The sequence below is a fragment of the Pongo pygmaeus genome, chromosome 8 (assembly GCF_028885625.2).
Source record: "Pongo pygmaeus isolate AG05252 chromosome 8, NHGRI_mPonPyg2-v2.0_pri, whole genome shotgun sequence".
In the NCBI taxonomy this organism is placed as follows: Eukaryota; Metazoa; Chordata; class Mammalia; order Primates; family Hominidae; genus Pongo; species Pongo pygmaeus.
In genome coordinates, this window is record NC_072381.2 from 7034507 (window position 1) to 7062078 (window position 27572).

The window sequence follows — 27572 nt, forward strand, 5'->3', positions numbered from 1 at the left end:
TGTTCTTGGATCTGCCTCTGTTCCTGGGACCAAGCCAGTCCCCAGAGAGGGCGGCAGCACTGACCCAATCTGGCAAGACTCAGGACCAGCCACCCTCAAGGGCTCATGAACGAGTAGGGTAGGGAATATGGGGCCAATAATTTCTTTCCTGCTTTGCCCCTTTTCTCTCCACTGGTTGCCTGGAGTCACTCCTACTGGGGATTGCCTCTTTGGTTGTGGTACAGTGTCCTGCTCCTGCTGTCTCCTTCCCAGGACGGGCATCTTACACCAACTTAGGGTTAACATCTTGTACCCAAAAATATCAAGACTGTATGTCCAAAGAAACAACCCCCCCGCCCGCCACAAATTGTATGGCAAGTGCCATTCACATTTCAGCAAGACTTGCCATCATAATTTTCTGTTTCCCAGTGGACACCCCAATACTCCTGGGGAGTCAGAGATGGGAAACTCAAGGTGAAGGGCACCAACTAGTCAGGACTTGCATGGATGCACCATATACTACCCTCCTGCATACAATTTCATCACGTTTAACAATTAACGCATGCTTTTTCTCTGAATTACAGAAGCTGCATATTCTTGTTGCAAATTAAGCAATATAGGGGTATGCCAAGTAAAAAGCCAAAGATGCTCCCTTTCCAAGTTAACCATTGTGAACATTTAGAGTGCCTCCTCCCCGTTGTTCTTGTTTATTCATTGACTTCATGGCCATTTGCTAAGCACCTGCCATGTGCTGGGCTCTGGGCTTCATGCTGGGGATGCAGCAGTCCGCAAAGCAATGAGGTCTCTGCTTTCATGCTGCTGATAAAGACATGCCCAAGACTGGGTAATTACAAGGAAAAAGAAGTTTAATAGACTCGCAGTTCCACATGACTGGGGAGGCTTCACAATCATGGTAGAACTTCCATTTGGAAGGAGGGTGGTGACAGACGATAAGGAAGAATGCCATTCTTAATAGAGGGTGGTGGTCCCAGAGGGCCTCTCGGAGGAGGTGTGATTTAAGTTATTATGGATGGCAGCTCAGCCAGCAAAGGACTCAGGAAGGGCACCCGGGAGAGGGCTTAGGCAAAGACGGGGAAAGTGTGTGGTGCTTAAGCGTCAGAAGAGCCATCCGTGTGCCTGGAAGCTCAGTGGGGAAGGGAACAAGGTAACAAGAGATAACAATGGAAGGAGGTAGTGTCCAGACTGTTTGGTGCCTGGGAGACCCCATTCAGGAGTCACTTGGGGTGTAATTCCAGAACAACAGGAAACTGCTAAAGGGAAGACCACAGTTAGACTCCTGTTTTTAGGAGCTCACATTGGCTGCCCCTGCTGAAAATGAACTTTAGGGAGACAAAATGGACTTAAGTAGCCCACTTAATAAGTTGCCCTGGTCCAGGCAGAAAGGGATGACATCCTGAGGGAAGGGGCAAGTGGCCCCTGATGGGAGACTCTAACACTGGTATTGAGGGGCGGATTACTGGCTTGGGCTTTTAAACAAATTGTTAAAAGGGATCCTTTGATTTGGGGGCTGGAGAATCTTCTGCAACATTTGCAGTGTATGTTTCTTCTTGGATGAGGTGATAACCTTTGGGTTGAAGCATTTACCTTGCCTAGGCTATAAAAATCTGCAACCACTGTTATAACCAATCACTTGCTTTTCTGCAGCCCTGGGGCATGCATTTGTCACTAAGCAATAGGGCTTCGGTTAACACTCAGAAGCCCCTGTGATGCTTATCAGGGCAGTGCTCCAAGTAGATCTACAAGAGCAGGTCCAAGAAAGGATCCCGACAGCTTCCCCTCCAGCCAGGTGGGAATTGACCCAGGGTTTTTAGACACTCCCTGGTGCAAAGCACCCCCAGCAGAAGCACTCCTGCCCTGCCCTTGCCCTATCGCTCCTACCTTGCCCAACCACAGTGATTGCTAGAGGTGCATTCCTTGGGCACCTGGCCCTGTACTGTGGTGAATCCTTGCTGAAAGGACCTGGCTGCCAGAGGGAGACCTACAAACCTTCCAGCTTCAAATTCCAGTCACAGCACACCCCAAGTATCAGGAGATGGAGAGAAGTGGATGGATGGAGTCAACATTCACAGATTTTGGAGTCAGACTTGCCCCTGCCCCAGGTATATAGAACCATATCGAAACATAGTCTGTTCTGCTATACTTGTTTTTGAAAATGCAAATTTGTTCTAATGGGATTGAGATATTAGGGGAACAATCTAAATGTAACAGGAATTTTCTGTTTTCTTATGTGTGATTTCATCTGAAAAACACTAGCCAAACGCAGCTGCACAGAACAGCCTAGGAATCCACAAAATGCACCCACAACCACCTCAAAGGACAGCTGGCTACCTCAGTGCACCATGTCTGGGCCACACCTGTCCACACCACGTGTCCATCCTTCCCTCCATCTCACATAACCCCCTTCATGGTCTCATAGTAAGGCAGGAGCTGCGATCCTTCCACAGGCAAACTTCAGGGCTTTTCCAAGAGAGAGTGCCTAGGTATTGCAGTATTTGTGTGTCTCTTACCCATGTTCTATATGTAAAACTGTACTTCCCTTTGTACTATGTTCCTGTCTTTGTTTTTAATGTGTCCCTGATGCAAGGTTAGACTGTTTGCCCCAACCTCATTATCCTCACGAGCCCCATGGCTTGGGTGCTGTCACACAGTAAGGAAAAAATAGGTCACCTTACAGCAACACTACATCTACACCCACGTAGGTAACTTTGTCCAACCCACATGAAGGACCTTTGTCAGGCAACGTGTGGTGGCTCATGCCTGTAAACCCAGCATTTTAGGAGGTCGAGGCAGGTGGATCACTTGAGGCCAAGAGTTCAAGACCAGCCTGGTCAACATAATAAAATCCTGGCTCTACTGAAAAAAATACAAAAATTAGCTGGGCATGGTGGTGCACACCTTTAATCCCAGCTACTTGAGAGGCCAAAGCACGAGAATCACTTGAACCTGGGAGGCAGAGATTGCAGTGAGCCAAGATTGCACCACTGCACTCCAGCCTGGGCCACAGAGCAAGACTGTCACAAAAAAAAAAAGAAACAAAAGAAAAGAAAAGAAATGTACTTGTTTAGCAACTTGCTTCACTTGCTTTCCTCACTTAATAGGTTGTGAATGTCACATTATGTTACTACATAGAAATCTAAAAATACATTTATGTATCATATATAGGTCTCCATATAAATAAGATCTATACAGATTTTAAGAAATACACCTTCCTCTGTGTGCATATGGTATGAAGGACATTTAGGTGGCTCATTGTTTTTGTTGCTGTTGTTGTAAATTTTGCCAAAGAGACCTCTCCTATAAGAATGTCTTTGTGCACTTGGGTGGGTATGGTTGTAAGAAAAATTCCTACAAGTGGAATTCCTGTGTTAAAGACACACATGCTTATGCTTTCATAGTTCTGTCAAATTGCTCTCCAAGGAAGTTATATCAATGAATAACCATATAACCAACTATATATAACAGTTCCTATTCTGCTGTCATTGGAGATTGTCATTTTTTTTGAAGTTCATGAATCATAGAAATACATATTCTAAATAAACAAGACTTAAATTAATAAATTATTGCTAGAGTCTGAATGTCTGTGTCCCACCCCCAAATTAATATGTTGATATTCTCACCCCCAAGGGGATGGTGTTAGGAGGTGGGGCCTCTGGGATGTGGTTAGGTCGTGGGAGCAGAGCCCTCATTGATATGGTCTGGCTGTGTCCCACTCAAATCTCATCTTGAATTGTATATAGCTCCCACAGTTCCCACATGTCATGGGATGGAACCTGAGGGAAGTAATTGAATCAGGAGAGTGGGTCTTTCTCAATGCTGTTCTCATGACAGTGAATAAGTTTCACGAGATCTGATGGTTTTATAAGGAGGAGTTTCCTTGCACAAGTTCTCTCTTGTCTGCCTCCATGTAAGAGGTACCTTTCACCTTCCACCATGATTGTGAGGCCTCCCCAGCTGCGTGGAACTGTGAGTCCATTAAACTTCTTTTTCCTTATAAATTACCCAGTCTTGGGCATGTCTTTATCAGCAGCATGAAAACAGACTAGTACACTCATAAATGGAATTAGTGCCCTTACAAAAGTGACTCCAGTGAGCTCCCTCGCTCCTTTCATCATGTGAGGATGCAGCAAGAAGGCTCCATCTGTGACCAAGGAAGTGAACCCTCAGCAGACATTGAATTGTCAGGGCCATTCCCCTGGACCCTAGCCTCCAGAGCTGTGAAAAATAAATAGTTGCTGTTTATAGGCCACTCAGGGCATAGTATTTTATTATAGCAGCCTGAGCAGACTAAGGCAATGGAGCATCAGTATCGGTCCACTAATCTGATGTAATATGTTAATCACAGAGCAGACTGGGCATGGGAAGTGTAAGAACTGCGCTATCTTCTCAATTGTCCTATAAATTAAAACTGTTACTAAAAATCTGTTAAAAATACATATATTATCTTATATTAGTTGTGTCTATTCATGAAATGTAACATCTTTTCACATGCTTATAAGTCATTTGTATTTTAATTTTGTTAATTCCTTGTTTATGTTCTATGTCCAGCTTTCTATTAGATTATCTTTTTTTTCCCAGAATTTCCAAACTTCCAAAAAAGTTCCAAGTTTTGAAATAATATTATTTATCTTTTGCTGTATATGAAATTTGGCCAAATCTGTCAAATTTTATAACCCTTGAGGCTTCATGGCTTTCTTAGAAAATACTAACTTAACCTACCATTGCATTTAGAATAACTTTATCCACAATAAAATAAACCTAAAATATTTACTTATCAGTTAATTAGTAAACCAATTGCTTTCGTCTCCTTAAGCTGCTGTAACAAATACCACACACTGGGTGGCTTAAGCAACAGGCATTTACTTTCTCACAGTTCTGGAGGCTGGAAAGTCTAAGACCAAGTTGGCAGAAGGGTTGGTTTCTGATGAGGTCTCTTTCTTTGGTTTGCAGAAGGCCACCTTCTCATTGTATCTTTATATGGCCTGCTCTGTGTGTGTGGAGAGAGAGAGATATTGTGTCTGTTCTTATTGGGACACTAATCCTATCAGATTACACATTGTTGTGACTTCCTTTAACCTCAGTCCATTTCTCTGAATATAGGCACATAGGGGAGTGGTGCTTCAACATGTGTTTGCCGGGGGACACACGGGGGACACAATTCAGTCCTTAACATCATTCAACTGATATTTATTGATAGTGGATTAAATACTCTATACTGTGCTTACTAATCGAGAGAATACAAACGCATGGCCCCTGACATCCATAAGTTTACAATCTAATCTTATAGGCATGAAGTAATATTTATAATAATTATAATTTGGCAGATTCAAGTGCTTCCCCTGAGGGAGAAAAAACACAGTGTAATGTCTAAACTGTAAAAGTGGCTGGAGACTTGTTTTCCTGCACCTCTCAGAACACAGAGGTGCATTATAAAATTAAACATATCACTGTCATCCTCAATCTCTAGTCAAAAGTGACTTGTGACGTGGATGTGAAGGTGAAGTTATAGAATGTGGCAGAGAAAGAGGAAGAAATACAGCAAGATACTAAAAAAAGTGTACAAACAAGAAACCAAGTATACAAACAAGACACCAAACCACAGGGATCTGAGGCTACTGCAAAGTACACACTCTCTGGAGTCAAAGGGATAACAGCTCAAAGTATATGATGCATTTTTTTCCTCTGAAATCCTCAAAACTCTTCTCAAATATTTATTATCCTCTCATAATCACACTAAGGTAGAAAATAAATATGTTTGCTAGGCTTTTTAAATTTTAATTTCAGATAGCTATAGATAAATACAGGGATCTCACTATCATGAATTTGATTATTAAATATTTTGCTGAATACCTATTTTGATAAGGTTGCTTTAGACCCTTTGAGTATGTAATAAGGACTAGGACATAGCACCTATGTTGGAAAACATTGAGGTCTTAGAGTTAGAAGGAAACAAGAGCTCAAGAGCTCCTCAATTTGGAAAAAGATTCACCCCCTTTCTGCTTTGGCAACCATGGAGGGCATCACTATTTGACCCCTGACTTATTGCAACTAAGATCCTCAGAAGTACCCTCAGGATATTTCCCCGAGCTCTGCAAGAAGCCACTCACCACCAGCAGAACCAGGTAGGCACAGGAGTCAACATCTGTCCCTTGCACTGTTCTATGCTGCCCCCTTGAACGGTTTAACAACCTAAAAACCTATGCTGTGCCACTTTGATCCCATGCTTTATTACCGTTGGATTCTCCACAGAATTCAAGAACAAGATGGCAGGCCAATTGCTAAACTCAAAAAAACTAACACTCACTGACTTGGTGAGCCTAATTCCAATATCTGCCTTCATTTGACAGTGGATATTCAGAAAAGGATTTAAAAAAATACAAAACAAACAAACAAAATCCAGTGGATGTGGAAAACACACATGCCTACTTTTACTTTCCTGGGTCAGAAATGGGAGTGAAAGCAGGCACTTCTCCAACTACCATTCTGCAGGAAAAGATGCGTGCAACAAAGAAACCCCAGATGGCGTTCATTAAGGCCACAGAACCAAACTGAATAATGTGAGATTAGACAGCTGCCAGTGACCTTTACTGCATATAAATACTGGATCTTAGTGCCTAAGAATGGTAGACAACGCCCCCTGGCATTGGTGAAGATGAGGATTCTGAAGAGAAGTGAAGGAAGGAGGGTCAGGAGGCTCCGGGAATGATTTTCATAGAGAGTTCCCCAATACCAACATTTTCCCCTTTCTTTGGGGATGCAGAGTAATAATGAAACACATTCTATGTGACGTTTTCTTTGACACAGTGGCTACAATTTTGTAATGATGATGGTCCTTGTCATTATTATTATGGCATTTATTTTATTGTGATGACTTACTCCATCCAACACTATGCTGTAAACTGTTAACAGCTTATTTCAGGTAATGATCTTAACAGCTCTGCTAAGTTGATATTATTGTTCCCATTTTAAACATGAGGAAATTTAAGATTCCAAGGGATTCAGAAAATTCTCCAGGGAGTGACAAAGTCAGACAGGATTCAAACCCACGTCTGCTCCAAGAAAAAGAATTAAGCTTCCAAATCAGCAAACAGGAAGTCAAACTGTTGCTGTTCACTGATGATATGATCGTATACCAAGAAAATTCTAAAAGCTCATCCAAAAGCTCCTAAAACTGGTAAATGAATTCAGCAAAGTTTCAGGATACAAAATTAATGTACACAAATCAGTAGCACAGCTATTGCAACCCCTTTCACAATAACTGCGGGGGGGCGGGGGGAAAAAAACCCTTAGGAATGCACCTAACCAAGGAGGTGAAAGACCTCTACAAAGAAAACTACAAAACACTGGTGAAAGAAGTCATACATGACACAAACAAATAGAAACACATCCCATGAACATGTATGGATAGAATCAATATTGTAAAAATGAACATACTGCTAAAAGCAATCTATTATTCAATGCAATTCCCAACAAAATGCCCCATCATTCTTCACAGAAGTAGAAAAAACAATCCTAAAATTCATATAGCACCAAAAAAGGGCCCGAATAGCCAAAGCAAGACTAAGCAAAAAGAACAAATCTGGAGGCATCACATTACCTGATTTCAAACTATAGTATAAGGCCACAGTCACCAAAACAGCATGGTACTGGTATAAAAATAGGCACATAAGCCAATGGAACAGAATAGAGAACCCAGAAATAAAGCCAAATACTTACAGCCAACTGGTCCATAACAAAGCAAACAAAAACATAAAGTGGGGAAAGGACACCCTATTCAACAAATGGTGCTGGGATAATTGGCAAGCCACACATGGAAGAATAAAACTGGATCCTCATCTCTTACCTCACATAAAATTCAACTCAAGATTGTTCAAAGACCTAAATCTGAGACCTAAAACCATAAAGATTCTAGAAGATAACATCAGAAATAACCTTCTAGACACTGGCTTAGGCAAAGACTTCATGACCAAGAACCCAAAAGCAAATGAAACAAATACTAAGATAAATACATTGGACTTAATTAACTAAAAAGCTTCTGCACAGCAAAAGAAGTCAGCAGAGTAAACAGACAACCTACAGAGGTGGAGAAAATCTTTGCAAACTATGCATCCAACAAAAGATTAACATCCAGAAGCTACAAAGAACTCAAATAAATCAGCAAGAAAAAAAACAAACAATCCCATCAAAAAGTGGGCTAAGGACATGAATAGACAATTCTCAAAAGTATACAAATGGCCAACAAATATATGAAAAAAATGCTCAGCATCACTGATTATTAGAGAAATGCAAATCAAAACCACAATGCGTTACCACCTTACTCCTGCAAGAATGTCCACAATAAAACAAATAATAGATGTTGGTGTGGATGTGGTGAAAAGGGAACACTTTTACACTGCTGGTGCAAATGCAAACTAGTACAACCACTGTGGAAAACAGTGTGGAGATTTCTTAAAAAACAAAAAGTAGAACTACCATTCAATCCAGCAATCCCACTACTGGGTATCTACCCAGAGAAAAAGAAGTCATTATACAAAAAAGATACTTGCCCACACATGTTTATAGCAGCACAATTCACAATTGCAAAAATTTGAAACCAGACCAAATGCCCATCAATCAATGAGTGGATAAAGAGAACATGATACACACACACACACACACACACACACACACCATGGAATACTACTCACCCATAAAACAGAACAAAATAACGGCACTCGTAGCAACCTGGATGGAATTGGAGACCATTATTCTAAGGGAAATAACTCAGGAATGGAAGGTATGTTCTCATTCATAAGTGGGGGCTAAGCTATGAGGATGCAAAGGCATAAGAATGATACAATGGACTTTGGGGCCTCAGGGGATAGGGTGGGAGGGGGTGAGGGATAAAAGACTACATATTGGGTACAATGTACACTGCTCAAGTGATGGGCACACCAAAATCTCAGAAATAACCACTAAAGAACTTATTCATGTAACCAAATACCACCTGTTCCCCCAAAACTATTGAGATAAATAAATAAATAAATAAATAAATTGCTCAATAAAAAACCCCCAGAAAACCATGCCTGCTTAACATGGATACTCCTTCCCCTCTGACACTCTAATGTTCTCTCTTCATTCTAATTCTGCGGTAAGTATAGAAGACTGGGGGCATAAATCTGCACTAGAGCTCACAACTTTTTTTTCCTATAAACAGCCAGAGAGTAAATTTCAGGCTTTGTGGGTCAGGTGATCATAGCTGTTACTCGGCAATTGCAGCAAAAAAACAGCCTGAAACAACACAGAAAGTAATGAGCATGACTGTGTTCCAGTAAAACTTTATTTATAAAAACAGGTGGAGGGCCATATTTGGCCCTCAGGCTGTGGTTAGTCTATGTCAGTCTGCAAGAATGAGGAGTGGGAGACATGGTTGCAGCAGTTGGAAGAACGTTGCAACGACAAATGAAAGACACCATCTTTAACCTCAGATACTTTAAAATCTAGCAAGAAATGCCAGAAAAAAAATGATTTTTTAAAAAAGAGTAGCTTCAGAGAAAGAAAACACATTGAAAAACATAAAACAAATACAATACAAATTATGAAAGCAATATCTAGGGACAAAAAGGAGTGACTGGTCAGGTATAGTTAAATTAGCTAAAATGTCTTAGACAAAGGAGATTTAAAGCTGGGTTTTAGAGGCAGGATAGAGACTGAATGGGAACAGAGAAGAGAATATATCACTCTCCACTTAGGTATCTGAAATTTACATGACATAGAAGGGATAAAGGAACTTGGGAAGCACCAGACAACAATGGATAAACAGCCAAAGGCATTTGTGTGCTTCAAAAAAAGAAGCACAGCAGAGGTAAAATTTCATGCCCTCTCCCCAAGGAGTGCCTATTAAATGTCATCTGCCCAGAATAACAAACTGATAAGACTGAATTATAGATTACCCTATGTAAGTTTTCATTTGAAGTGTTCTGTGGGTTAATGCAATAATCCAATCCATTTCCCCAGTCTGTCCCCTGCTCTTCTCTCTCAGCTTCAATTTCAGCTCTGAATTGTAAAACAGAATGAGGTTTTACTCGAAGCCTCTCTCCTTCTACCTTCCGAGTGCTCTCTGCAGTCATCCTAAGTCAGGGCCTGAAAGCTGAGGGAATCAGCTGGCCAAAAGGAGAGCAGGCTCCATGCCATTTTTCTGCAAAGCAATTTTCCAATGGAAATTGGATGCACTTGCATGATGGGGCTTAATTCCTCTGCTTGAAGCACAGGACTTAGCAGGCTGCAAACCCTCAGCTCCTATGCAACACGAACACCCATCAGGGGGCCAGGTTTGCTTCTCATGATGAATTTCCTCCTGCAGGAATATTGTGAGTTGGAGCCGGAAGAGGGGTGCAGAGGTATGGAGGCATCAAATGACCTTGGTCCCCAGCTCACAGATAACCCAGACTAATACCCTAGCAAGGTCAGGGCACAATCTCCCCCAAAAGAAAATATGATTCATTCAGCTCTGAAGTCAATGAGGCAGAAATGGTCTCCCTCTCTGGGTTTACCATTTCTCCTCTTGTGTTCACACGCATCCTGGGTTTCTTCACTTCACCCCTAAGTTGTAACTGAAGCATTCACCACTGGGCAACACTCTGCTCTTAAACCACATTGTCCTCCTCAATCAAATTTTACCTTAGAATCTTAACTTTCTCTCCTATAGAGCTCCAGGTCTAACTGCAGCAATGTTGAGCTCCCAGAATATTGCTCTAGAATCCCAGTCCCCATTTCTCCCCGCCTAGGAGCCACAGCGACGGCTCTGATCTTCCTTGGATCCTTTAGACAAGACACTGAACACAGAACAACACTGCCCATTACAGTAGCCACTGGCTACCCTCCAGGAACACACCTGTGGTTTAACAAGTTGGATTGACTACTCATTGCAGTGAGGGAGCACTCACACCATGGGAACCATGGGACATCTCCATAAGGGGATGTTAGAACCTATTATAGGATGAGGGCTTTGATTGGGTGATTTGGGGGAGAGTCTAAGGAGGCAGAGGTTTGCCCTAGAGTAGGTATCATCAGAAAATAGGGCAATTCTCTGAGTGGGTAACTCAATCAGTCTCATCTAGAGGAAGGCCAGACTAGAGTGAAGAAAAGGCTGGAACTGATAATCATGTAGTAGTTACTCAGTGAACAAGAGAAGGGGATGTCTGGGGTTTTGTTGGTTGCACAGTGACCTGGTCTGCGTCCATGTCCTGAGAGACTGTTTATGTCTAACAGGAGAAAATGAGGATTAGCTGTGCCAGATCAGTTTGCAATAACGTAGAAACCAAGCTCTGAACATCAAATCCAGTTCCCAGGCATCAAGGTTGCATTTATTTTCTTTTTCACACTGTTCTGTTACGGAAAAAAAAATATCAAGGTGTGTAAGTTATGAAATTGTGTGATTTTGGTGATTCTGCATTCAAGTTAAATGATATTTGTATTTAAAATTGGCATTGCACAGTATAAAGACAAACACTGAAATCCATGCTAATCATTTTAATTTTTAATTTTTCTTTACTTCAGTCAACATGGCAAATTTTAAAATGCCATGAATAGTTGAGAGAGGGAGAGGCTGTGAAAGAAAAGAAAAAGCTTTACATTTTAGTCCCACGAATGACCTTTTTTTCTGCTTTTTGAACAATGTGGCCCCCATTTTCATTTGTGCCGGGTCCTCCACATGACATAGCTGTTTCTGTTCCGTGTTCTTTATTTCTTTTAATCCTTGACAGTGCCCTAAACAGATATTCTTAAATGTCTTCATTTTCCTTTGTTTTTCAGAGATCACTAGCTGCTGCATGTTCCCTAAGTCAGCAAATGCCATAGGGGTCAATTCCCTGTGGATGCTTTTAGCAATGACACTTAGGTTAGACTGGGAGGAGTCAACCCAGCCTTCCATTCTCTTCCCATATCCTGGTCCTTCTTTTCACTGCATAGAAGCAGGAAGAGAACAGAAGCTGTCACAAGTCAGTCCCCACTGAGGATTCAAAGCCTTGTGTCTGGACTCCCATCGGTAAGATACATTCCCCAGGCATTATTGTGCTTTTCTGGTTATTTTTGTTTGTTTGCTTTATTTTTTCTGGGTCAAAAATATTCAAGTGTCCATTCACTCTTCTGATCAATAGCTTATTTGTAAATAATTTTCCAGTTCTTATCGCAAGTTGCCCTAATGATCCCCTGGCAGCAATCTCAGCTCAAATTTGTCTCTGATATAAATGTATAGTCAATCTGTTTCCTACAAAGGTCTTTCTCTATCCTTTTACACAGCAAATCACTTTACAATGTAATTTAGAGAAAGATATTTGAGAAGAGGTTTAAAGCGACTTCGTGGCAAACCAGATAAGACCAAAGAGATGAACTGCATTTGAAAAAATCAGAATTTTTGACACACGCTCGCTTTCTTTTTCTTAACAGAAACGTCTGCTATGCTTACATTCAGATACCTGAAGGCCTCTGCCCTGAGGCACAAAATGTCAATAGAAGATTCCAGGAGTCCTTGACCATTTTTTTGGTACCATATCTGAAAATAGCCCAGACCCATCCTTTTGGGTCAAAACAGTTAGCAGGCTGAACAGGAGGCTCTGAATCAAAAGACAGCAGCCTATTTGGATGAAGTGGACATAGGAGGAAATAATGGCGTCCATCACTACCACTCCCGCCCTGCAATCTCCATCCCGATCCTGGGGCTGGATTCTCCTGCCATCTGGACATCCTCTCTGAGTGATGTGTCTGGCAGCATAGGTGGTCTTGGTGGCTCTTCTTGGCTGCTACTATTCAAAAGGAGGAAACTGGTTTTATTGGATCTCAACAAAACCTGCCTGCCCCTCACCAAACCACATTACTCTCATCTCTTATTCTTAAGCCTCAAAGTTAAGCTTAAGCCTCAAGCACTGAAACCGATGAATTGGGCCTTATCCTGTCAACTGCATTAACTTACATAGTAAGAAGAAGTTTAGTAACAGCAGAAACTAAACCTTTGCTTGGTTTCTTAACATAGCACTTGCAGAATATAAAAACTGACTCTAATTTCTTACAGATTATTGCCACATTTAAATATATTGAGTGCTCAGGAAGTACTCTTTACTTTAAAAGCATCGTCTCATTAAATCCTTACAAACATTGCAATAAGTATTGTTATTTATATATGTTTAACAGATAAACAGGTTTAGGAAAATTGGGTAACTAACCAAGGTAAAACAGCTAGCAAGTGGTTTGAACAGAATTCAAACCCAGGATGTCCAGCCCCAGTGAATTTGTTCTCAGCTATTATGGTATAAAGTATTTACACACAATACACATTTACTTCATATACACAAACGTGTTCATTACAAAACTATAGAACATATTCACTGCCCTGGAAATACTGCAGTTTGCATTTGGAATTTTGATTATTTACAATAAACCCCAAAGTTCATGATACATATTAGCTTGTCATTTTGCTGAGGCATGATCTAAATCTTGCTCACAAGATTTCAATCTTTCCCCGCCACAACATAAGCCGTTGAACCTCAGCCACAGCTACAGTTGAAGGCGTGAAGAACCTGACTGCACCCGGGGTGGAGAGCCTCGGGACAGGAACACTAACAATGTACTTCTGCTCACCACTTCCTACAGGCCTGCAGACAGCACAGTGAGGATGCAGGCTTTTCTCGGTTGTATAGGCTCCACAGTTTGTTCAGAACAAATTCCTGTCGCTCCCTGAGGAGTCGACCTCAGCAGCAAGTCAGATCTTGACAGCAGCTACCATCTTTCTGTTCTGCAGAAATGTCAACAACATCCACTCTGCCCATCCACTAAAGAACCTCTTGGGTTGTTTTCAAGATTCCAAGGAGCCACCCAGCTGAAGGAAGGGAGCCCTGGCAGGCCACATCTACTTGGGCAAAAAGGGGAAAAGCAATGTGCTTTTGAGTGGAAACACGGTCTTTGTCAATTTCTCCTTCATTAGCCTGGCTAACTTTCCAACGGACAGTGGGGATTTCTGTTTTTACTAGTGACTGAGGTAGAATTCTTGAGACAGTGAGAGAGAAAGACATAGAGACAGAGGCCAGGAGAAAACCAGCCTTAGAAATAACTGAATTCTAGCAGGAAGTGGCAGTCAGTGACACCTATGGCAGTGCAGTCGTGTATGGGATTCCCTTTCTCTCTCTCTGCCCTTTTCCACTGTAGAGGAACCCATCGATGTAACTCCTTCATGGCAACTTATTCACTGATAAAACCTGCAGGAGAAGAAAAAATTATTCTTGTGTAAGAGGTAGCCTTTTTCATAGAATATACCACAAAAATTAGTTAAAAGAAGATTCGGATTTCAGCACTAGATCTCTTTATTACAGGTCAGTTGTGTGATCTTGCACAGGAGCCTTTTTAACCTCACTTAGCCTCAGTTTCCCCACCTGTATAATGAGAAAGAGAATTCCCTGAGGCTTCTTCCAGCTCTTCCCTTCTAAACTATTTTGCAGAAACACAGTCATATAGCTGATTGCAGCTTATGTTTTCCAAAGTAATTCCTTATTTTGGCCCCTGGATTCACCTACCCATGGTCTGTTTGCCAGTGAATCATCCTCTGATTAATGGACAAGTTCTGTGCCTGTCTAAGCTTCAGTTTCCCCTTCGGTCACTATGCTAAACCCCGAGAGACAGCAAAGAAGGCACAGCCATGTCCTCAAGGAGCCTGCTGTCCAGGAAGGCAGCAGGTCTGCCTAGACAATCTCTAAGGCTTGTTTCAGCTCTGCTGTCCTAGGATTCTATGATTGCAAGCATTTCGGGGACCACCATCTTCCACAACTAAGGTTGGTAATAAACAAAATAATTTGTATTTCAGAAGCTCTCTTCAAAGATGCCAAACACCACAGTGACAACATCTGCCATCTTGTCCAGTGGAAGACTGAAACACCGAGCTGTGAACAGAGTCTTTTAAACCTCCTTTAGAAGACAGGTAGCAGAGAAGCAAGCTCAGGTGTCAGCTGCAAATGGCCTTTTTCTACAAAGAGCTGTTTAGACTTGAGTTCTTTTCTGAAACTGGAGTGCAAAAGTTCAGAGTTCTACTATGATTCTCCAATCGTTCATCAGTATTCCCGGCCTGTCCCACAATTACGAGAGTCTTTGACTTTTCACCTGTAATAACACATTGTCCTGGGGACATGGAAGCCCTCACACTCTTACTTCCTTCGATCAACACATGTGTATGGGACACAGGCCAGCAGAAAAAGGACTGGGCCAATGTAATGATCTCAAACAGGTTGAAACCTGCCCCCAGGGCTGTGTCAGCGCCATGCTCTAGCTTAAAGAGCAAAATTAAGTCATAAGCTAAGACAAAGGGCATAAAGTAGACAGGGTCTCTCTGACTTCTCAGACTTTGCAATTCAGGATAGACAATCAAATGAGGCTTTTTCTCACAACTCCCCCAAACACACATACACGCGCACACACGCACACACACACACACACAAACCTGTGAGTTCCAAAGCGCAAAGGAATCCGTCCGGATAGCCTAAGGAAGAACGTTCATTCCACTCCTCTCCCTGGCATAACTACTGCCCAGCAGGGGAAGCAGCCCTGCCCAATGATCAGGCCTCAGGCTCTGTGGCCAGGCAGGATGCAGGCATCCCAACTCTAGCACCCACTCATAGGGTAACTGGGTTGGGATCTCTGAATCTTGACTTCCTCATCTAGACAATGGACAGAAGAGTGTACTAGCTCAGACGGTTGGTGGTGAGATTAAGTAAGACAAGATGATTACATGGAGCACCCCAGAGCGATGGCTCAGGGTGTGATACGGTTTGGATCCGTGTCCCCACCCACATTTCATGTTCAAGTGTAATCCCCAGTGTTGGAGGTGGGGCCTGGCGGGAGGTGATTGGATCATGAGGGCTGTTTCTCATGAATGATTTAGCACCATCCCCTTGATGCTGTCCTCACAATAGTGAGAGTTCTCATGATGAGATCTGGTTGTTTAAGAGTGCAGCACCTCCGCCCTGCCTCTCTTGCTCCTGCTCCTGCCGTGTGAGACTCTCCTTCCACTATGACTGCAAGCTTCCCGAGGCCTCCCCAGAACCTGAGCAGATGCCAGCATCATGCTTCCTGTTACAGCCTGTGGAACAATGAGCCAATTAAACCTCTCTTCTTTATAAATGACCCAGTCTCTGGCATTCCTTTATAGCAATTCAAGAACACACTAATACAGGGTGTCAGCAGTTTCTTGTCCTCATGACTCAGACCCTCCCTGCATGGGACCGGGTCTCCCAGAAAGCTTTGTCCTGGTGATTATTTATTTTCTAACTAACAAGGGCAAGCTTTTTCTAAAAATTAGCTTAGGCACTCTACCCTCTCTTGTTTATGTTCATTTTTAATTATTCATAAATAGGTGGTTAATGTAGAAAATTCAAACATGTAGAGGTCCCTCTTTGAGACCTGTCTTTTCAAACTGTTTAGAATGTATGCACACGAATTTACGCGCTGGAGAAAGTACACACACACACAGACACCATTTTTAACAAAAGTTGTACAGCTATCGTATTGGCTCCTTTAGTTGCTTTTTCCAAGAGATGAGAGAACACAAAAAAATGAAAGGGAGACTTGCATATATCCAAATACAGGTTGTGCTGCTATTACTGGTCTCTTCTTCCCAGGAGTTCTAGAAGATGTTTTTAGGAGCAAATATTAGTGTGCTATCTCTCTACAATTGATTACATTTCCAATAGTAATGATAATGTTATATAATAAAATATCCAGGAAGATAAAAATGATAATTGCTGAATCAAGGGCAAATATTTCAGAGCAAGGATAGATAAGAGGACAAAGCAGAAGGGCTTAAACTATAACTCAGTAAATCTGTCATTATCCAGAAAAAAGTCTAGATGGTTTGTTTGGTTTCAACTCACTTATTGAGTCATATTAATGATAGCTACACATTCAGCTGGGGACCTTTTTCTGTACCCCGGTGTCCCCCACCAAAAAAAAATCAAAAGACACCTGAACTGAGAGACTGTCAAACCCCACAGGGTGCCAGCCTTGCCGAGAAACTCTCACTCCAGTGGCTTCTTTCTAAGCAGAGCTATACCCGGCCTGAAGTGTCCCCATGGACTGGAAGACCATCTAACAAAAACGATTGCTTCTTTCTGTCTCTTCAGACAAGAGGGAAAGACTTTGGTGTCATCAAAAATGAAATAATACCATGCTGAAGGGAAAGAATCCCTTTTAAAGGCCATTAAATAAAAATTGCCCTCCTTGTTGCTAATGGTTTCAATTAACACCGAAATGTGCCACCAGCCTAGCTGCAGCCTCTCCCTGAATCAAGACCAAATCATTGTTTGACTGTTTGCTCAAACACAGAGCTAGACAGGACAAATTTGTTAGCATAATCCCATTTAATATGGTGACCACACATTCTTGCTAGCGGGAGCAAAGTGCATTTGTCAGAGCGATTACACTGCCGGTATGAAACTCCAGAATTCCAGCTCTTCTTCGCGATTCTAACTTCACATCTACTCAATGGCTCCGATCTCAGATCATCTTTTTCTAGGAAAACCTTCTTGGACCCTGCTCGTGTGCGTTAAGAAGACCAAACAGCACGGCAGCATTCCCCAGATTCCTTGGCTCTGTCCTAAGTTCTTTGTGATTCTGGGAGCAGGAGAGCAGGAGGAGACATCAGTGTGAGCCATGGGATTTCTTTGCTTGAAGAGGAGCCTAATTTCTGTTAAAAGCAAGATTCAGATCTGAAAGAGCTCTGTGCTCTGCGGCAGGTCCCTACAAAAATAATCTTAATAAAATCTACTGCTGCCCCCCCTCGTTTCTGAGAGGGCAGGGATGGCACCATCCCATGCACCTGACTTCTCTCATCCTCATTGACTGGCACATGCTGGGCACATGTCAAATGAATGAATGAACAAATGAATACACGAATGAACGAACGAATTAATGAATGAATGAGTTTCTGGATGTGGAAGTAGGCAGTACAGGCAGACGGCAAAAGGAGGAGTGGAATGTGATTGTTTCTTTCAAATAAAACATTTTTAAAGTTGTGTCTGTCTATCCTTAATTTTGGCTTCATTGATTCCATTTCATCTTTTCCTTGTCTCAAACTATGACTCAGATAGGTCCTTAGAAACCATTTTTTTCACCCTATAATTTTAGATACAAGGAATGTGATGCCTGAAGAGGTAAAGTTACTTATTCACGGAAACATGCTAGTTCATTTTTATGGTATTTTACAACATTGTGAATTTTTTATAGATTGGTCTTCTGTGAAAGCACGAAGTCCTCCTGTATCCTCCTGGTTGTCTCCAATAACCAGAACATTAGAGCTTACAGAAAACAACCCTCCTTCCACTTCCAATATGTTAAAATGTGAAAAGAAATGGCTGGTAGAGCATTTATATACTAGGGTTTCATGAAATCTTACATCCCAATTAATTGTAAGGCACATAACACTGTTAAGAAAAAAATACTGCAAGCACAACATGTTCCTACTACTTAGAAGTTCTGTGTCATACCTATCAAAAGAGCTCTTTTAATTTATGCATTTTTAATTTCTCAGTCTTGTTCATACCTTAAAAAGAAAATATCAGCAAAATAAATTGGTTGTAGCATTTCTACAACTGCTTCGCATTCAGGGAATGACGCTTATATTACTTTTTGGCTCCATTATTGATGGACAGCCTTTTTCACCGTTCTGTCATTTGTACCATCAAAAGCACTGATGAGACAGCTTTCCTTTAAACAAAAAAGTCTCTCCCTATTGTCTCAGCTTCCCTTCCAAGCCACTGTTCGCCTCTCTGTGAGTTTTGCAGTTGGTGCTTACCTGCTTGGCTGGTGTGAAAGGTGTGGTAGGTGATCTTTTTGCATTGTCTCAGAAGGCAGAGGCAGGCATCCACCTCTCCCTGTGGAAGTGTCCTTTTAGAGTCCATGAAACACTTGATTGCTGCTTTGCAAGAACATAAGGAATTGCTGTCATTCCTTTAATGACAAGTCATTGTTTCCCTAACACCAAATATGCGCCCCACTTCTCTGCTTCCGTGTCTTTCTTTGCACACAATAACTTTCCGTGTTAAAGCCAAATCATTGTGCAATCTTCCCAAAGACATTTTAAGCGTCTGTTAAACTCCACACATATGGTTGCAGCAATGCACAGAACGCATTTGCACAGGACCAGATACAGAGGGCGACAAACAAGTTTGCGTATGTGCAGGTCAGGGTAGCCCTTACTAGGACGGCTACCTGGCCCACGGTGATGAAACAATGATATTACTATAAGATGCATCCTGACTTCTAATATGTTAAACTGTGAAAAAAAATGCACACCATAAAAATGAGGAAACAGAAGCAGTTTAAGCCTGTGTCAGAGTTTCTCTGGGGAATCCTTTTGTTCTAGCTTATTATGGTAGATTTTGATGTTTTTGTTAACATTTCAAAAGTACCTAAAATACCTCACAAAGAAAAGGTAATCAAGGCATTTTTTATTTTTTTTCAGAGACAGGGTTTCACTCTGTAACCCAGGCTAGAGTGCAGTGGTGTCGCCATACCTCACTGCAGCCTCAAATTCCTGGGCTCAAGTGATCCTCTCACTTCAGCCTCCCAAATCCCTGAGGTTACAGGACTCAGCCACCGCACCTGGACAATGCAGAATTTTAAAAGGTATCTGCAAGTCAACGCAAGCAGCATTTGTCAACACTGGCTGTGCATTAGATGCAACTGAGAAATTAAACTAACAAACCAACAACCAATGTTGGCCCCAAATTGAATCTCTAGGAGTGAGGCCCAGGAACCAGGTAATTTTGGAAAACTCTCTAGGAGGTTCTAGTGCACAGCCTAGGCTGAGAACCCCTGACCAATATGGGGAATATATAAGGAATCTTCTGGATTTCTAGAAAGCAAACTCCTAGTGCTTTCTATGTGCAACGAAGAGAGTTCACCTTCCTTGGGAACATCTGAATGAAGCAGCAGGTGGCTCCAGGCTTCTTTCACGTGGGCAGTACATGGTGCCAGCACCTCTTCGCCCCTCCTTTTTCTTTCCTCTTTTTTTCCCCTGTCTCTGCTTCATGCTGGCTTGGCGACCTTGCTGCACAGATCTATTTTTAGCAAAGCTCTTCACTGGGCTTTTAAGTCTTTTAAACTGTGTTATTCAAAAGCGTGCGTGCCCTATCATGCATGGAGAATAGACTTTCCAGGATTCTCTGAACTCAGGTGCTAGCTGCAGTGTTTTCAGCATCCTCACTGTCCTTTGTGTCTGTGGGGCTGGCCGGTCCTGCCTCTGCCTCCCCTGTGTCCTCTGTGAGGTGGTCCCACCTTGTCTAAATCCGTGGTGCTCGGGAAATGAATGAGCAGAAGCTCCAGAGGTTGCGCTGGATTCCAGCATCTGCTTTAGTCTTCTCTCTTGTTAGCTGCAGACAACACAGACAGATCAAAACAGAGGGTGCCTGGGTCCGGTGTCCGAGAAAACCCTTCTGCAGTTTTTTTTCAGTGACTTCCTGGGGTACCTTAGCTCATGTTGCTTAAATACTGACATGTGTGTACCACATATCATTGGGAGTTCCAATCACAAAATGAAAAAACTCCTTTTTAGAAATTGATATGTAATAGTTTCTATCAAATAGAAATAGATATGTAATACATACTTTGGAGGTACACGTGATATTTTGATACCTGTATACAATGCGTCATGAACAAATCAGGGTAACTTGGATATTTATCACTTCAAACATTTATCTTTTCTTTGTGTTGGCAAAGTTACAGATTCTCTTTTAGTTATTTTTCAATATCCAGTGGATTACTGTTAGCTGTAATTTCTCCACTATGCTATTGACTACTCAACCTTCTTCTATCTAACTATATTTTTGTGCTCCTTAACCAACTATTTCATGTTCTATTCATATGTGGGAGCTTACAAAGCGGATTTCGCTGGGCACAGTGGCTCACACCTGTAATCCCAGCACTTTTGGAGGCTGAGATGGGCAGATCACTTGAGGACAAGAGTTTGAGACCAGCCTAGCCACCATGGCGAAACCCTATCTCTACTAAAAATACAAAAATTAGCTGGGTGTGGTGGCAGGCGCCTGTAATCTCAGCTACTTGGGAGGCTGAGGCATGAGAATCACTTGAACCCAGGAGGCGGAGTTTGCAGTGAGTCGAGATTGTGCCGCTGTACTCCAGCTTGGGCGACAGAGCAAGACTCTGTCACAAAAGAAAAAAAAAAAAAAGTGAATTTCATAGAGGTAGAGAGGATGGTAGTTTCCAGAGGCTGGGAAGAGAAGCAGGGAGTAGGAAAAAGAACTGCTTATTAAAGATTCCACAGCCTCCTCGTCATACCTCTTACACTGCCATTTTGTCTCTGCTTTTGTTTATTTGTTTTTTAAGCTCAAAAACCCTGCTTAAATAGGCAAGAGGAAGCAATCCTATTGGGAGGCATTTTGCAATGGGAGCTCAAGCCTCGATATTGGGAGAATTATTTCAAATTCATTTTCCAAGTGCTATCCAGGTATTAAGACTACAGTGTGCCCTGTTCTTCAACCCTTTTCCCATTTAGGAAAAAAATAAGTGCAGCTCACTGCCAGGGTTTATTTAATTTTACATAAACATGCTCTTTGAGGCCGAAGCAAACCTAAATGATTTTCAATGTGAAAATAAAATATAAAAGCTGTTCTTGGAGTTGTTTCTAAACAGAACTTGTCTCTAATCCTAATGGAACATCATGATGTTCCAAAAGCATTCTCAGGGCAAATGGGAAATGAGTTAAACTCCTATTGGGATTGTTATGGAAGAGATGCTCCTGACTTCTTTGGGTATTTAACTCAGATTTGGACAGTTTAATAGCCAAGAGATATAGCCAAGAAGGTTAAATAACTACATCCATCGAAGGTGACCCATTTCTGAGTCTTTCCAGGAGATCACAGTGAGTTTTCTTTTAGGACACTTTTTTTGTGTAACTTACTTTTCATATGACAAATAAACCTGACATCGTAGTACCTACCACAAACAAACAAAAAAAGAACCATCAACTAATTGAAATCTCTTCTCCTTACCCTTCTCCACAATTGTAGGAATTTTCCTAACAACTCATGGCTTCCCCTGGAGACCACAGTTCATGTGAGTGAAACTTTGTGAGAGGTATTTTGTAATGAATTGTTAGCAATCTGTAGAGCTCTGCATAATGTTCTTTAGGTTAAAAAAGCCTTTTAGGATATACGTTGCTGCCACTCATTGTATGAGATTGAGTACATTGCTTGCCTTCCTTAGGGCTCGGTTTTCTCACTTAAAAAAAGGAGATATTTATAATATTTATCCCATAGGGTTTTTGTAAACATTAAAATAAATGAAAAGGATGTGGCTAATTGCTGGGCACATGGTTACATGCACAATAAATGGTAGGTAGATATTATTATTACGTTTTTGTTAGCCAGTTTCTCTGTCTCCATCCATTTTTCTCTGGACATGTTATATATAGCTAATATGAAAGTTCAAAGAGTAGATTTTTTCTATCACTTGAAATTTACCTTCTCAAGCTTTACATGGTCTCCTAAACAGAGAGGCAGAATTTACAAGGCACAATTAACCTGTCTTTGAATATGAATCTTTGCTTGTGTACAAATTATCTGATTTGCTACAACACACCAAAGAATTCCGAAGGTTTTGGAGGTTTTCCCCCTAGTAAGATCAATAGAGTCCTCTCCCAAATCTTATTCTTCATAATTCCTTAGTAGTGATTCTGCTTTACATTCTCATAGCAATTTGTGATTTTCAAGCGTTATTACAGTATATGGGAAGTCTACAACAGTTCAGCCAACAATGTATCAGAAATATTACTGTCATGGAAGAAAATTAAGAAACAGAGAGTTTAGGTAACTTGACCATTGACCCTCAGTTAGTGAGAAATTTAGGGATGGTGCTAACTTTATCTGCCATGTTTTTGTCGACATAGGCTATTACTCCCATCATTACTGAGTTCAAAATAGCTCTGTTAATATTAAGGAGGAGCTGGGGTGGTGGCTCAGGCCTGTAATCTCAACATTTTGGAAGGCCGAGGAGGGAGCACAAATTAATGTGCATTTGAATGCTGATTTTCAGAGTATAATACACTTGGTAATTCATTTAAACCCTTGAGCCCAGAGTTTAAGATCAGCCTGGCCAACATCTCTACAAAAAGCAGAAAAAATTAGCTGGGTGTGTTGGAGAGTGCCTGTAGACCCAGCTACTTGAGAGACTGAGGCGGGAGCATCACTTGAGCCCAGGAGGTGAAGGCTGCAGTGATCACACCACTGCACTCCAGCCTGGGTGACAGAGTGAGACCCTGCCTCAAAACACATGAGCAAAACCAAAAACAAATTTTAAAAATATTAAGAAGGAGGCACATAGCTGAGAAAGAATCACTAGATTTTCTCTTTCTTTCTTTCCTTTCTTTTTCTCTTTCTTTCTCCTTCCTTCCTTCTTTCCTCCCTTCTTTCTTAATATTTAATTTTATTTCATTTTAAGTTCTGGGATACAGGTGCAGGACTTGCAGGTTTGTTACATAGGTAAACGTGTGTCATGGTGGTTTGCTGCACCTATCAACCCATCACTGTGGTATTAAGCCCTGTATGTATTAGCTATTTATCCTGATACTCTCCCTTCCCCAGCCCCCCAACAGGCCCCAGTGTGTGTTGTTCCCTTCCCTGTGTCCATGTCTTCTCATTGTTCAGCTCCCACTTACGAGTGAAAATATGCAGTGTTTGGTTTTCTGTTCCTGTGTTAGTTTGCTGAGGATAATGGCCTCCAGCTCCACCCATGTCCCTGCAAAGGACATGACCTCATTCCTTTTGATGGCTGCATAGTATTCCATGGTGTATATGTACCACATTTTCTTTATCCACTCTATTGTTGATGGGCATTTGGGCTCATTCCACGTCTTTGCTATTGTGAATAGTGCTGCAACAAATGTACACATGCATGTATCTTTATACTAGAATGATTTATATTCCTTTGGGTATATACCCAGTAACGGGATTGCTGGGTCAAATGGTATTTCTGGTTCTTCACTAAGTGATTTTTCTTATCTTGAAGTTACTCCCTGTTTTTGCAGGGAGACAGCTGCCTTGCTACATTCTTTGCTGCTTAGGATATTTTAAAAAATTTAATCCACAGAGCATTTCAATATCTGATTTAGTTCTTTTGTTTGCCCATTTCCCATTTAGAAAACAAAACGCATAGCTGGCTGCCAGCACTCATCTCTTGGGGAAAATGGGGAATGGATTAAACTTCTCCCAGTCACGCCTGCAGGTTTTCACCTGCTTATGACTATCAACGTGGACTTGCTTTTCTGTTTTGCCATCCTTTCCTACTTGGCATTTCTTGAAACTGACAAAAAGCCAGGGCTAGCAAAAGGCAAGAGAATAAAAGGTGTGAGTGGAGGAGTTAAAAAGAGACATGGCCCATTCACTCAAATGATAACAGCTTCCTCATAACTAAGATCTTATATTTGATGTCCAGCCAGCTTTATGGTCTCCTGAACAGTTCACGGTGTGCCAAGCTTTGGGCAGAGCACCCTTTCTCTGGATGAAATAAATGTGGCTTCCAGTGGCCTGGTGACATCTGTTGTTCCTATTTAAAACTCAAGGGTATACCACCTTTTTCTGTCTGAGCTGTTAGCTTTTAAAAATACTTAAAAACCAATCAGCAACTAAATTGCATCTGAAGAGCTATTTCAATTATAGAATGGAGGCAGTTCCTCAGCAACCGAAGTATTTAAGAGCTGCGAAAATTAATGTGCATTTGAATGCTGATTTTCAGAGTATAATACACTTTGTAATTCATTTAAATGTATTCTGTGGGTTTTATTCTAGCTTAAGGCACAGCAGCAGTCCTTGACTCATCATAAAACTACATTTTGAAGGATTTTTTTTTATAGAAAAGTATTTAAAACCTAAGAAGATAAACTGAGTGAAAGCATAATTGGTCAGAACCAGAATATAGATGGGTTCTTCTCCTTGAATAACATAACTTAAAAGCACTTTTGTGGGTGATCCTTGGTCCTTAAAGAGACAACCTGGAGTTTGGGTTTTATCAAATGAAAATCCCATCTAAAATTGCCTTTTCCTTGGTTGCCCGGCCGCAGATGCAGCCTTCGTGCTTTCTAACTAGGAGCCATGCTATTTTTCGAAAGCTACTGACGTGACAGATAAATCCAGCAGAATTAGTGCCTCCGTGGTTGGTGTGTTTTAAATCTGAGTTAATCAAACATAAGCGTTTTGCCCCAAAGCCATCGCAAGCAGTACATATGTTGACAGCCCAAAGAAGGTAGAGTCAGCAAAGGAAACAGCTGCTTTTGCTCAACAGTTGCCGAAACTAAGATTAAATGGATGTGCGAGGGAAAAAAGCGCAAGCAGGAGGAGGTGCTCCGGGGGGGACACGCCAGGCCCTGGGTCACCTTTCTGCAGGCTTTAGCAAGAAACCAGGGAAGGACGGATTTGAACCAGAGACCACGGATGCTGGGAGAAGCCTGTGCCCTTGCCTCATTCAAGCCCTCCCTCCTGTCGCATAGCAGATGAGAGACTGACTCCTCGACATGGAATGACAGTAGTCCCCCATGTCTGAAAGTATTAAATGGAAATTTCCAGAAATAGTCAATTCATATGTTTTATGTTTTGTTTTTTTTTGTTTTTGTTTTTGAGATGGAGTCTCTCTCTGTCACCCAGGCTGGAGTGCAGTGGCGCGATCTTGGTTCACTGCAATCTCCACCTCCTGGGTTCATGCTATTCTCCTGCCTCAGCCTCCCAAGTAGCTGGGACTACAGGCGCCCACCACCACGCCCAGCTAATTTTTTGTATTTTTAGTAGAGACGGGGTTTCACCATGTTAGCCAGGATGATCTCGATCTCCTGACCTCGTGATCCGCCCACCTCAGCCTCCCAAAATGCTGGGATTACAGGCGTGAGCCACCATGCCCAGCCAGCCAATTCATAAGTTTTTAATGGCACCCTGTGCTGAGTAATGAATTCCTGCACTGTCCCACTCTGATCTGCCTGGGATGTGAACTCTTCCTTCATCCAGCTGTCTACACTATGCACCCACTGGTCACTTAGTAGCCACCTTGGTTATCATATGGAGAAAACACAGTATATGAAGGGTCCGGTACTACCCGCAGTTCCAGACATCCACTGGCGGTCTTGGAACAGAGTGCCTTTGGGCAAGGGGCTGCTGTGCTGCAGCCTCACACAAGGAGCCAGGCCTGGAACCTGCGTTTCCAGTTCCTCTAACCAGCCCCTAGAAGGATCCAGGCATTCTCTTTCTCCACCTCTTTTGGCAGTCATATGAAAAAAAAAAAAAAGAAAAGAAAACACACACACACGCTTCTGTACAACTTCAAGCATTGTCTGGGATTATCTCTGACTTTGATCAGTCCTAGAGTCAATATTATTTGTGTTTGATTTGCTTGAGTTGTATTTTAATCAATGAGTTGCCCAGAGCAATGCACAGAGGACATTCTTTGGTTTCCATGAAGAACGCCTCTTTCCTGAAGCGAATTCTTCTCTCTGCTTGAAGTCAACGTGGCTATAAGTGGAGTCTCTTAATGCCCCTGAAGACAGAAGGAAGCTCCTTTCACAGCCTGCCCTGGAATTTCCGCTGCACTCTTCTGGAACAGAGGTTCAGAGGCATTTCACTGGGCCCCATGCAAACCAGTGAAGTCATTACTCCTCCGTTTAATAGGCGGGAAACTGGCACCTATGTGGAGTGCATTTCGCTAGCATTACAGGGAAATGAAGGACAGAACCACAGCCTCTGTGATCAGAGATGGCAAGGTCCGATGGGTCAGAAATATCTGGGAACTCTGTATCGCCCCCATAAAGATAAAGACTCCCTAGGGCTTAACAGAATGTTTATGGGATTTGGTTGAACTCGATAGTCACAGGCGAAACGTAGTTTGGAAGACGCTAGGAGCACCTAGTTGGGACTGTCCATCCCAACTCTCCAAACTCAGGAAACCAATAGTTCAGGGATCTAAAGAAGCCTTGGGCTAATGCACAGGCTGGGCTGAGAGTGTGGCTTCCCTGAGCTCTGGGTCAACTTTCCTGACCTCTGCTGGGCAACTAAAATCTGTAGGATTTGCCCGCTGAGCCATGACAGCCCAAGGCCTCGCCCTCTGGTCCCAAAGGGCCCCTGCTCCCCAGGCGAACCTAATATCACAGCCCCGACGGAGTCCCAGGTACCTCCTGCCCGTGGGGCCTCCATTTCTAGGCCAGGGAGCTGGACCTCTCACAAGGAAACCATTGAGTCTGCTTCTGAGCTGCAGACAGGGGTGGCTTTCATCAAAATACCCACTGCTCCCCCTGACAGAACTGGGAACAGAGAGTGCTATTTATAAGCATTCTGGTGGCAATTTCCACAGCAAGGAGGTGAGGCTGGTTTCTGATTTACGCCTTTCCAGCCAGCTGTCCCCCGTCAGACTGCACATGCCGGCGTGACATTTCCCTCCAGCCAATTTCATCCTGAAAAGTTGTGTTTCTTTCACACTTGAATGAAAAGTAAGGCTCTGACTTGAATCATCCCTCACCTCCCCCCTGCATAAAACTGCAGTTTCCCAGGTTCTATCGGATTTGTACT

General features: G+C 42.3%; 1 long non-coding RNA gene across 1 annotated transcript in view; it reads right to left on the reverse strand.

The window, feature by feature from the left end:
• Window positions 1-27252, reverse strand: part of LOC134740207 (uncharacterized) — a 68625-nt gene extending 41373 nt beyond the window's left edge. The window contains exons 1-2 of the long non-coding RNA XR_010127506.1: window positions 27179-27252; window positions 26110-26267 (exon numbers count right to left, since the gene is read on the reverse strand). This is a non-coding gene — a long non-coding RNA (uncharacterized LOC134740207). The remainder of the gene's footprint in view (window positions 1-26109; window positions 26268-27178) is intronic.
• Window positions 27253-27572: the final 320 nt, after the last annotated feature.